We start from the raw sequence: 12,616 nt of genomic DNA, 5'->3' as shown, positions 1-12,616 counted from the left end.
GCTTTGCATTGACCGTTCCAAGGCGGTGACCCCAGCTTTATTTATATTTTGTTTTTTATGTTGGTTTGTATTGTGCTGTATTGTGCTGTTTTGTATTGTTTGGGCAATCGGTCTCTTGCCTTAAATAAAGGACCAACTAATTGTTTTTAATGAAAATGCAATACCGCTCCAGCAGCTGGAGTTCCCCTTCTTTATATTGGAAAGCAGATCAGTTTAGGAATGAAGCTTCTTAACTTTTTCTGAAGAATGCTTCTTCATTATCAAATATGCCCTTTTTAGCTCATCTTTTTTTTGAAAAAAAAATAACGAGCTATTATCATCACCTGAGCGTCGGCGTCCGGTTAAGTTTTGTGTTAAGGTTAAGTTTTGTGTTTAGGTCCACTTTTCTCATAAAGTATCAAAGCTTTTGCATTGAAACATGGCACACTTTCTAACTATCATAAGGGGAATGGGCAGGCAAAGTTAGATAACTCTGGCTGGCATTTTGACAGAATTATGTGGCCTTTTTATGTCCCACACCACTATAGTGGGAGAAATATTGTTTTTGCCCTGTCTGTTGGTTTGTGTGTTTGTTTGTTTGCCCCAACTTTAATATTTGCAATAACGTTTGCAATATTCAAGACAGCAATTTGATATTTGGCATGCCTGTGAATCTCATGGAGCTACACATTTTGAGTGGTGGAAGGTCAAGGTTAAAGGTCAAATTTATAGCTTCAAAGCGGCGCAAAAGGGGACATAGTGTTTCTGACAAACACATATCTTAAGTTATACTTAGAAAAATTGATATTTGGTTAAGTTTTGTGTTTTGGTCCACTTTATTCCTAAAGTATCAAAGCTATTGCTTTTATACTTAAAACATTTACTAACTATCATAAGGGGACTGTGCAGGCAAAGTAATGTAACTCTGCCTGGCATTTTTACAGAATCATGGCCCTTTTTATACTAAATAAAATTGAACATTTGGTTAAATTTTGTTTTTAGGTCGACTTTATTGCTAAAGTTTCAAAGTTATTGCTTTCATACTTGCAACACTTACTAACTATCATAAAGGGACTGTACAGGACAAGTTGCATAACTCTGGTAGTTATTTTGATGGAATTATGGCCCTTTTTTTACTTTGGATATTTTGTTAAATATTGTGTTTAGATCCACTTTACTTCTGAAGTATTAAGGCTATTGCTTTCAAACCTCAAATACTTAATAACTTTCATGAGGGTACTGTACCTGGCAAGTTGAATTTTACCTTGACGTTTGAATGACATTGATTCTCAAGATAAGCTTATTAAATTTTGCTAAAAATGCCATTACTTCTTTATTTATTATCAGATTTGACTCATACTTTGACAAAACAACACTGACCTGACATACAAAAACCATCCCCAGGCCCAACCTCAGAATCCCCCCCCCCCAAAAAAAAAATCTTTTTTAAACGTGGTTAAAAAAATACACAAATATTTATTTTTATTATTTTATTTTTGAATGACTGTCCACCCATCCCACCCAAGAATACCCCCAAAAAATAATTTTTTTTCTTTTTTGAAAGATATTGTTATAAATGACAATACATAGACACTATACACCCCTCACCACCCTCACCCCCACTCTTTAGATTGTAGTATTGAGAAAGGTCCCTTCAACTTTAAAAAGAAAAATAGATTAGCTGTCTGCACCCGCTAGACGGTGCTCTTGTTCATATTTGAACTCTTCAACATTGTACAAGGGGACTGAATTTCTCATGTCTGATTTTGACACTTTTCCAATGATTATGTTACTGTCTGCTGGTTAACAAATGCCTTTCTATTTATGGGGAAATGTTTTTTTCCATAAATATCCATGCAGTGTGTTTTTTGAAAACATACATATTTTTTATTATTATTCATTATTGAAATATTTTGTAGACAAAAATATAATACCAACCCTTGTCATTTGAGCTGTTAAATGGCAAGTTGACAGTATATCACTTGACTCTTGCCTCATTTTGAAACAAGGCCATACAATTTGATTCTATGTTTATCATCTTAGGTGTGCCCAAACTTTTTTTGATCAAGCGGAAAACTGTGATTTGAAGTGAATGAAAAATAAAAGTGACCCATATAACGACTATACCTGCGTAATTCCAGAAAAAAAACTTGTACCGGTATTCATGTTTGGTGAACAGGTGTTATCCACATAGGCGGATCCAAGGGGGGGACGTAAGCCCCCCCCCCCCCTAAAATCGCCATAGTCAAGTGAATTTATTTGATGTTTCATTCTTAACTAGATCTTAATCACCTATTTAAACTCATTTTTCTTCTTTTTCGTACACAACATTTACCACTAATCACAGACTTTTGCTAAATGTTTTAACTTTAGACTCTCTGTCGCCCGGTTTATCCGTTTTACATATAGACTTTGCACTTTTTTGGCATTATAAAAAGGTACTTTGATGAAAGTACATAAGGCGTGACATGCTCGAGAAGTTATTGTCAAAGCCTTCAAAATCACTAAATCATGGAGCTTCCGGGCGCGAATTCCGGGGGGCTTCGCACCCTGGAACCCTTAGCAGGGCTTTGCCCTGGACCCCCAGCAAATCTTTCAATATCACGCCCCCCCCCCCGCCTAAACAGAAATCCTGGAGCCGCCCCTGATCCAGGTCACCTCCTTTGGAATAACTTATAAACACCTTCTGCAAAATGAGGCTGACTGATTGAATCAACTAGTGATAGATTCATTAAAATAATAAGAATTTATATGGTAAGTGATTTTGAAAGCTTTGTACCAACAGATAAGTAGGTTTTGTCTCTCATACTACCTTTTTATATTGAATATATTGCCCTTTTTAGATTTATTTTCAAATATATGTAGGTTTATACACAGTAATTGTAGATCTTAAATATTATGTGACACAAAAATGTAGGTTTGTAAACATTAAACAACCATATCCATATTATCATAATGCATAAAGACTGATATAGATATAATGGTATGATATGGTTTTCTTTTAATGTGAATGTAATGTAACCGTCGTGCAAAAGATTGTTTAGTATACTATAACCTTCATTATGAACGCTTGGAATGATCATCACATGAATTCGACGCTCTCATAAAAATTATCCGTTCTGAGCACAACACAGAGGTGAAAGTAATGTAACCGTCGTGCAAGAGATTGCCGTTATGGTGAAGTTGTGTTCAATGTTTGATAAGGTGTTGTTGATAATATCATGTCTGAAACGATATCGCTTACGCAAGCAAGAAAACACCGGACATTTTTACGTGAAAACCAGATGAATACCAAAGCTCTTTAATGTAGTGCTTACATGTTTTACGTATGAACTTGCCTCAACAAAAATTTTGATTTTTGACACCATATACAAATTCAAAATATACAATAAATCTAATTGATGAAAATAAATATAAAAAAAAAAAATCTCCAAGAAATAATTTGTTCTCACGAATTAGGAAGTCATAAGGACAGCCCCGTTGACCCGTACTTTGTTGTTTATGCATTACCGGTTACCATAGCAGTTCACACGGTGTAAACAGCTCTGACCTGCCTAAACATGGGTAAAGAGCACTAACGCGCTTTTTCGGCATAGCTGTTTTACCCAGCTTTTCACCTTAAATGACTTTTACATAACACCATCAGCGTAAATGATGTAGCACTGTTCAGTGTAAGGAATTCCGGACTACTCTCTGTATGTTCAAACGACACCAATTGTGACCCAGTCAATTTTAAAACGTTTATCCACCATTGTTGAATTTTAACAAATGTTTTATCTCGAATGTGCACGATTCAATACGCATTCGGCAGGAAAGAACCTATGAGAAACAGGTTTTACAGTATGCATATTACAAAAAACAAGAGATGTGTTTGTCAGAAACACAATGCCCACTATTGCGCCGCTTTGAAGCCATGTATTTGACGTTTGACCTTGAAGGATTACCTTGACCTTTCACCACTCAAAATGTGCAGCGCGATGAGATACACATGCATGCCAAATATCAAGTTGCTGTCTTGAATATTGCAAAAGTTATGACCAAGATTAAAGTTTGGGTTAAAGTTTTGGGACACACACACAATGACAGACAGGTCAAAAACAATATACGCCCGATCGAACAATATACCCCCGATCTTTCGATCCGGGGGCATAAAAAAATTGAGTGGCGAACAAAGGTGTATTGTTTTAAATTGAATCTGTTTCATTGTTCTCGGTGGAAAATTTTATGGACTCATAACATAAAACATAAAAGCATGATTAAGGCTTAAAGCCAGGTGTTCTTCGTGTTGCGACTTCTCGACCGTGTAAACAAAAATGACAACCGGGCGGTGTTAACATTCTTCAAAGAGCTATGTTCAATACGTTAGGCACAACGTTGTAATATGTTATTGATAATAGCTTATAAGCTACGCCTATATATTAAAGTATTGGAATGGCATTAATGTATGGCAGTTATATATACCAAGTTAACTCCACATACTAAGTAAATGTTTATCTTTGCCGCATGATGCGGCTCTCATCAGGGTCTGCGCTATTTGCATAAAAGAATTTCTGTAAGAAATATTCAAAATATAGAAATACATATACTATACATCCCTATTTTTGGAAATAAAATGGTCCAATTTAGAAGAATGGGAGAGTCCACTAGGCAAAAATGGGTTAAAAGTGGAATATCTTAAGTGAGTTAACATTCGAATATTATAAAGATAAAATATGAGTGAGGATAAGTCCAAATGTTGCAAAGATTACGAATAAATACTGCCGTATCTGCCCTAAATACTTTTATCTTACCGCTTGAAAAACTCGATAAGATTTCATTAATAATCGTTTAGTGCGTTATTATCATACAAACGTTGAAGTTCCCACTACAATGAGAAAAAAAGAAGTGCGGGGTAAATTGGTTTTTATCGGTCCGTTGGTCGACCGGTTTGTCGGTGGGTCGCATTGCCGGTCGGTCTGTCGCAGTATCGTTTCCATTCGTCACGATCATTAGACAAAGCTTTCAAATATGATTAAAATGTTAAAAATGAAAGTTACTTAGGAGAAAAATAAACCACATATATTTTAGGTCCAAGTGTCAAGATGCTTGTTATACAAACTTTTATTCCGGGCGATATATATACATATAGAAGGTTAATACCTACGATAATCGACATTGTGAGGCTAGTAACTGATGAGAAAATAAAAAGTCTGTGATTTTTGCTTTTGCTTTGTTGAACATCTGAGCCATAGGAACTTGTAACATTTAAAATTCTTTAAAATACACGTTTCCAAAAGATCTCAAGCGACCGTTATGTTCAACTTTAAACCCAGTTGGCATTCTGGTTTCTTGTGAGGACAGGGACAACCATTTTCAAATTGAGGTCAACCAGGAAAAGGTTGATCAAACAAAACCGCTTCCACACAATATATTGATAACTTATTAACATAATATCGTGCAAGTCAGTATATTTGTTATTTGGTATTCTTAATTTCAATTACATCCTCACCGTGTGTTAATGTTCACATGCATTATTTAAAGAAATGCACATATAAGTTACTCGAATGAAAGTCGGGTTTTGCATACATGCATAACAACATATTGTTGTTAAATCTTGCATGGTGTATATTTAAATACAGATGGATGTATCGAGAAGACCTTAACGATCATCTTATTATTTATATGCACATGACATATTATAATCGAATGTTCGCCAAGAGAGATACCCAAAGTGTGTCCTAAAAATGCTCGATTGGCCATTGTCGGCTCGGGCACTACTTAAATGAACTTCGGGTACTCTTAAGTATACTAAAATATACCCGGGGTACAGAAAATATACTCAAATCTACCCGGCCAATATAGACTGTACCCGAGTTTAATTTCCGCCTAAAATCCGATGTCGTAAAACGCGCTACGGGATACGAAAGAAATTTGTTATAACAAAACTTTCCACCCGTATCATACTTTTTGAGGATGAGTTTCGATAATATTGAGGCCATTTTACACAATATTGATAAACACATGAACAGAATTTATTTGAAGAAAAAAAATCGCCTACAACGCCCAATTTAGCGTTATAATTCCTGGGTACGTTTTAGTATAATTTCCGTACCCAAGGTACATTTAAGTACACCTAAGAGTACCCGAGGTACATGTAAGTATTACCCGAACTGACAATTACCAATCGAGCCCAAATAGCCGTGCTTCAGTCGAGACACATTCATTCTGTCCTTCCACTTGAAACATATTCATTGCTTAAACGTAGGACTGTCAAAAACTGCATAGAGAAAATTATTTGCGCAGTAGAGTTTTCGGTCATGCGTATCGCGAGATTAAACTTATTTGCTAGTTTTTACCAAAACAGTAATAATATATTTGGTATATTTAATATTAAATTCTGATTTTCTACAATGTATGTTAAATCTAAATTATCCTTTCTCTGTTGCAAACATTGACCTTATAAAGCAGGGTCGAATAAACTAGTTGATATCCGGCAGTACTTCGCGTGACCGCGATCTACCGTAAGTACGTATTCCTACGAGCCGATTAACATATTCTAATATTTGACCTTTGAAATTTATTGAGACGCATCATGAATGTTATCGTTTTATTATATGATTATATATTGTTTCTTCTTAAAAATATATTACCGAACCAGCTTTCCGTATTTTTGTATTTTCATTTACTCGATTTCGCAATTTATGACATACTTAATGTGACGTCATTTCTGTGACGAAACATACTAGTTATAAGTAGTATAAGCAAGACCTTAGGGATTTTAGGGACAATTTTCAATTTTTGAAGTGGAGGTTTTTAACAGTAATAATTTTTTAAAGCATCGAACAAATCCATTACGTATTTCGGATTGTTTGTTTGTCCTGCATAATTGTTAACTTAGATTGAAATAAAATAACTCGCTCCTACATGATTACGATTTCGTAAATGGTGTTTTGGGTCAGACTCAGATTCAGAGTCTGAGAGCGTTAAGCATTCGATACAAACGCTATCAAAAATTAAGTGGTTTAACAAACATAACGATAAAGGGATGGAAGAACAGAAAATGAATTTCGTTAAAGGGATGGAAGAACAGAAAATGGAAGTGTATATCGTTAAAATGTTATTGTTATAAGCATTGGATTACACTTGTCATTGAGGTAAATACAATTATGTTTCTTTTTGCTGTTGCTTTTTTTCCATTTCTGCCAAGAAAAGTATCACATTCTCGATTCGTTTTTTATTTCGTCTCATATTTTCAATAGGAAAGTAAAAAAAAGAAAAGTTAAATATGAAGCCATTTTTTACGTGACACACTCGGTAGTTATTCGGTCGTCAGGAATGCTGTCTAAATTAAGGAGGCCCGACCAAAATAATTATTTTATGTCAATTAATCATGTGTCTTTGATAAAATGTGTTAACGGCATAAGTTAACGTGAAGCATGATAAATCGAATGCATGGTTGGTGCCGAGGTGGAGAAAGTTTATCCGGTGAGTCTTAGAAACAAAAAAAAGTCCGTTCAAAACTCCACTTCCATTGCTCGGTGGATTTCGTTCGTTCAAACCTTAATATGCTTATGATTTTAATGTCTAGATGATTATTACAAAACCAAAACACATGTAATATTAAAATAAGAGTAAGCAAAACAGAAAAATGAGCAAAGTTTCACGAAAAGAAACTAAAATGACAATTCTTAAGATTTTTTCAAATTAAAAACTTTTCATTTTTTACTTGAACATACCTCTTGCAAATAAAAAATCGCCCGAATAAGCATAATAGCGACCCAGCACAAACCCATACGTCATTGTGGACACAAAATCCAATACAATTCTCTTCTTATATCCTTAGATTAAGTCCTAATGATATCCGAAAAATGTCGGGTCGTTTTCTAAACCCAGTTGGGACGCTTTCTATACCTTGTAGGGACGCACTCGCTCTTTTAATAAAACCAAATTATTTCTTTTCTTTGTTTAAAACCAGTATTATATAACAAAAATTCGTGGCTTAAACATTTGACCAAGTAATCTCAGAATCAACATGTGTAGGTGTCTTAAGATATTCCATATGACATACTATATTAAAAATCTAAACAGGTTTTAATACAAAACCAATTAAAAATTAAAATCTGAAGCTTTCTGAACATACTTAGCTAAGCAGAAACACAGAGAACGTTGTGGCATTTGCCTTTCACATACTGAAATATTGATAGCAGAAACACAGAGAACGTTGTGGCATTTGCCTTCCACATACTGAAATATTGATAGCAGAAACACTGAGAACGTTGTGGCATTTGCCTTTCACATACTGAAATATTGCAGAAACACAGAGAACGTTGTGGCATGTGCCTTTCACATACTGAAATATTGCAGAAACACAGAGAACGTTGTGGCATTTGCCTTTCAATAAGCAGAAACACAGAGAACGTTGTGGCATTTGCCTTTCACATACTGAAATATTGAGCAGAAACACAGAGAACGTTGTGGCATTTGCCTTTCACATACTGAAATATTATACTTAGCTAAGCAGAAACACAGAGAACGTTGTGGCATTTGCCTTTCACATACTGAAATATTGGCAGAAACACAGAGAACGTTGTGGCATTTGCCTTTCACATACTGAAATATTGATCAAAATGAGTAATTATAAAGATCAATTTCTATGTGGGACATGAAAGCTTAGGAATTAATAGTTATTACCATAAAGGCCGGATGAAATGTATTAAGTAAAATTTCTTACATTTACCTTGTCATATTATTTTTCCTTAAATGAGGTCTAGACAATGATTAGAATGTAAACTATGAAAGGTCTTCATATATTTAGCGGAAGCTAATTTTTACACAAATGAACTCTTTTTCCTATTTACCTCAAAATAAATATGGTTGTATGTACCGTCCGCCAATATTTTTTCAAGATATTGAACATAAACCAAGTATAACAACAAATATAAACATAGAAAACGATAGATATGTTTTTCTAAAAATGTGTGTTTTTTTATGAGGTTATATTTAAAATCGGACTTACTGCTTCAAGTTAATCGCACATGTTCTAACTCACGATTAAAGTCTAAATTACGTCTCATTATCTCTATATTAAAACATAATGCCTGATGTATTATGCGGTTCATGCGATGATTATTTTCTGATAACAATAACGATGTATAACGATGTATTATCTTCGCCCCTTGGTTCATTCGTTTATCTATACCAATACAAGTACTATCGTAACTCTAGTGACAATCAATTTATAAAGATAAAAGTGTTGATAATACACATATTCAGTAAACAGAAATACAAATAGTTTGGGTGTTTTTCAGTCACATCAACACGTCCTATGTACGTACATCATATTTTAAATCAATCAAAAAGGGCCGTGCTTTGTGAAAAGGGGGTTCAATGCATGTGCGTAAAGTGTCGTCCCGTGTTAGCTTTTGCAGTCAGAACAGGTTAATCAGGGACGACACTTTCCGCCTAAACTGGCAGATACTTTTTCAAACCGAAAATATCATAAACGCGGAAAGTATCGTGCCTGATCAGCTTGTGCGGACTGCAAATGCTAATCTGGGACGACACTCAACGCACATGCATTAAACCCCCTTTTCATAGAACTCGGCTCAAAAGTATAACCACTCACATTAAGTTACAAGAGCCTACTTTTCAGTCATAGAAGTGTTCCCACTATATTCCTTGGCCTCATTCTTGGGATTTGTATCCGCTATGTGGAACTATTCGAAATTTATCCGACATTCCATGGTATTTAATCCCTATAAACAACCTAGGAACATCTATGAAAAATATGTATATGAGTTATTAAGTGTTAGGTATTATGGAATCTCAATGCTGTCAATCTAAAATAAGTTCTTATGGGCAAACCCTTTCCAAAATAAAAGAACTATGACGTGCGCACGCGATAGCTATTACTAGAGTACGCGATGCGATATTTATGACGTGCGCACGTCATAGCTGAACAATCAGGAAAGGTATCAGCTCAGAATAGGTAGCGCTACGCGTGCGATTGTGTAATTCACACAATACATCCATCGGTTCTGGGCTACATATTATGAACAATCACACTAACATAAAATATGTTCTTTATTGAACATAAACGTTGCATTTGCTATAATTTGTTAATTCTAACTAACAGAATAACACTTATAGTTGCACTGTGTTATTATAATGAAAATAGTATGTCAATAAGAAAAAACGTTCTTGTATACATAGTGACACACAGCGATAATGCTTATTTACTTTTCTTAAAAATGAAAATAGTCTTAAACTATCACTTGCCAATGAACTTAGAATGTGGAAACTGAATAGTTTGAGCAGAAAAGTGGTGTTTACAATTCAGCGATAGGAGAAATCATTAATTCACTCTCTTTTAAAATATGCTAGTCAGCTTTTGTTTGTACCTACCGCGCGTGCTCAAATATCGGAAAAACCAAGACTGAGAAGTTCCAAATAACAACTATTTCTCACTTGATACTATACCGTCTTTCTCACATACCTTTACCGTGATATTACTTTCAGGATCTTGTGAAGTATGAATCACAAATAACAAGGTTAAAGGAAACGACAAAACAGCTGCGGTAAAACAAATCTGTATTCACACACGTTTTGCGACATGAGGACGTATCTGCCACCTATGACATCATACCATCCAGCGTTCAGATGAAACATATGTTGAAACGAAGCGTTCGTTAATGGACAAGGATATTGTGCATTTTCAATGCGATCTTTGTGTTAAATTATATCAACACCGAGCGTTCAGATGTGTTACGTAACAATAGGTGTTCTCAATAGGAACTTCAAGCAACTTTAAACGCATACCACGTTATATATGTTGCATAATTTTGAGCGCATAAGGATTAAATAAGAACATAATATGAGTGTTTAAATTGACGCTAATAGATCGAACAGTAAATTTTAAAATAATAAACACATGGGTGTTTTATAAATGCAACTGTGTATGTTTGTCACTTAGTATAAGCCTTTCATTTATATTTAAACTAAGTGTTCAGGCAGTCATCTCAGCGCGAACGGTTACGTTTACACACCAAGATTCATAGGCAAGTTGGAATTTCACCTAGCAGTGTGTTAATTTCAATTATTATAGACATCTTACAAGTATAACAAAGCTTTCAGTGTGTCTCATTATAAAACGGGACATTGTTCTGTCGAGTCCCAATTTTTATCCGTCTATACGTCAATGAATTGCTTAATTTTTACACATTAAAACAGCGAACCCTTGCAAATCTTTGATATTTGCACATGTATAGTTTATTGCCATTCACCTCTAAACCATATTTACGAATATCACTTTGAACTGGAACGAAAATAATTGAAATAATTGACGGCTAAATTTCATTGGTTCGTCAACAGCACAACGGCCTGTTACAACACCTGAACTATGTCTACTATACATCTGTTACAAATGACAGTGAACACTCCACCAATATCATCAGAATTAACTTTGAAATTATTTGCTATATGCTATTTCTTGGTTTACAAAAGTTAACAGTTGTGTCTAGCAGCAGCACTTTTCTGAGTTAACGTGCTCATCAAACATGTTGGTTATGTACAAATAATAGCGTGCGATGCCTCTGGATGGAATTAAAATTACACTTCGTGTTCTACCAATAGTACGATCAAAATATACAACCTTTTCTTTCATAAGCTTCGATCATAAACATATATTCAACTGATGTGTATTCAAACGAGTTAATTTTTCATGTAATGAACTTTATTTTCCTTCATATGCACTTGTATCGTATCAGCTTCAATTGAATTATTTTCGGAGGGCTTAACATGACTCTGGTTAAACAGTTGTTTCACTTTTTCATGTAATGTCATAGTCCCTAATTGCAAATCTTTAATTTGACGTAGATCATTTAATTCTGGAATTGTAGGCTCTGTTGTAATCCCTTTGGTCTGAACGGATACACGAATACGGCGCCAAACATAAAGCAATGCTAGCGTGATAGGCACATACCGGCTCCTACTGACGCATGTCCAGCTCCGCCGATACTAATTGATGCCGCTGTTATGCCTGCAACCTCTGCTATACCAGCGACACTAGCCGCAACAGCGGCAATCGTTTTGGTCGACGACGCCGCTTCATTCTTTTCCCCAGAAAGAGCATGCTCTATGCGGGTTCGAACATCACCAGTGAGATGTTGCAGCGTGTCTGCCACACTGAGCATATGTTGTAATTTTAAAGAGTCGCGGTCCTCAAGCTTTATATCGCTGAAGCTCTTGACCATAGTGGTAAGGTTTAATAGCGCATCTTCTAACGTTCTGTTCATGTCAGTTGCAGAAACCCCTAATCCATCTGTTTTCAACTGAACTATAAACATATAAATAAAATGTTGAATAAATCGTATTGCCCAGTGGAAATAAAATGAAAATTGTATAACATTTACTTAAAAATAAAAACATATTCCCAAACAAAAAACAATTTGTTTAGTCATTCAAGAAAAATGAATATTTTTATGAATATACATGTTAAATTATGAGATGATTTTATTTAAGCCGCCTCGTGATAAAACGTAGCTTCACTGTTCCCTTGTAGTCTAGACTAAAATATATGTTTTTTTCCAAATGACACTTGTGTTTTGCAAAGACAAAACACAACTAAGTGGTTAGCAAAGACAAAATACAACTAAATGGT

General features: G+C 34.9%; 1 protein-coding gene across 1 annotated transcript in view; it reads right to left on the bottom strand.

Moving 5' to 3' along the window:
• The window catches only part of LOC127840656 (uncharacterized), a 36,390-nt gene extending 27,350 nt beyond the window's left edge, over positions 1 to 9,040 (bottom strand). Inside the window, exon 1 of the mRNA XM_052369069.1 lies at positions 8,975 to 9,040. The gene's annotated coding sequence lies outside the window, so the exon portion shown is untranslated. The remainder of the gene's footprint in view (positions 1 to 8,974) is intronic.
• Between the last annotated feature and the right edge of the window lie 3,576 nt (positions 9,041 to 12,616).

This window comes from Dreissena polymorpha, chromosome 8 (assembly GCF_020536995.1).
Source record: "Dreissena polymorpha isolate Duluth1 chromosome 8, UMN_Dpol_1.0, whole genome shotgun sequence".
Classification (NCBI taxonomy): domain Eukaryota; kingdom Metazoa; phylum Mollusca; class Bivalvia; order Myida; family Dreissenidae; genus Dreissena; species Dreissena polymorpha.
Note: the sequence above shows the minus strand (reverse complement) of the source record. Positions and strands in the feature narration are given on the sequence as shown.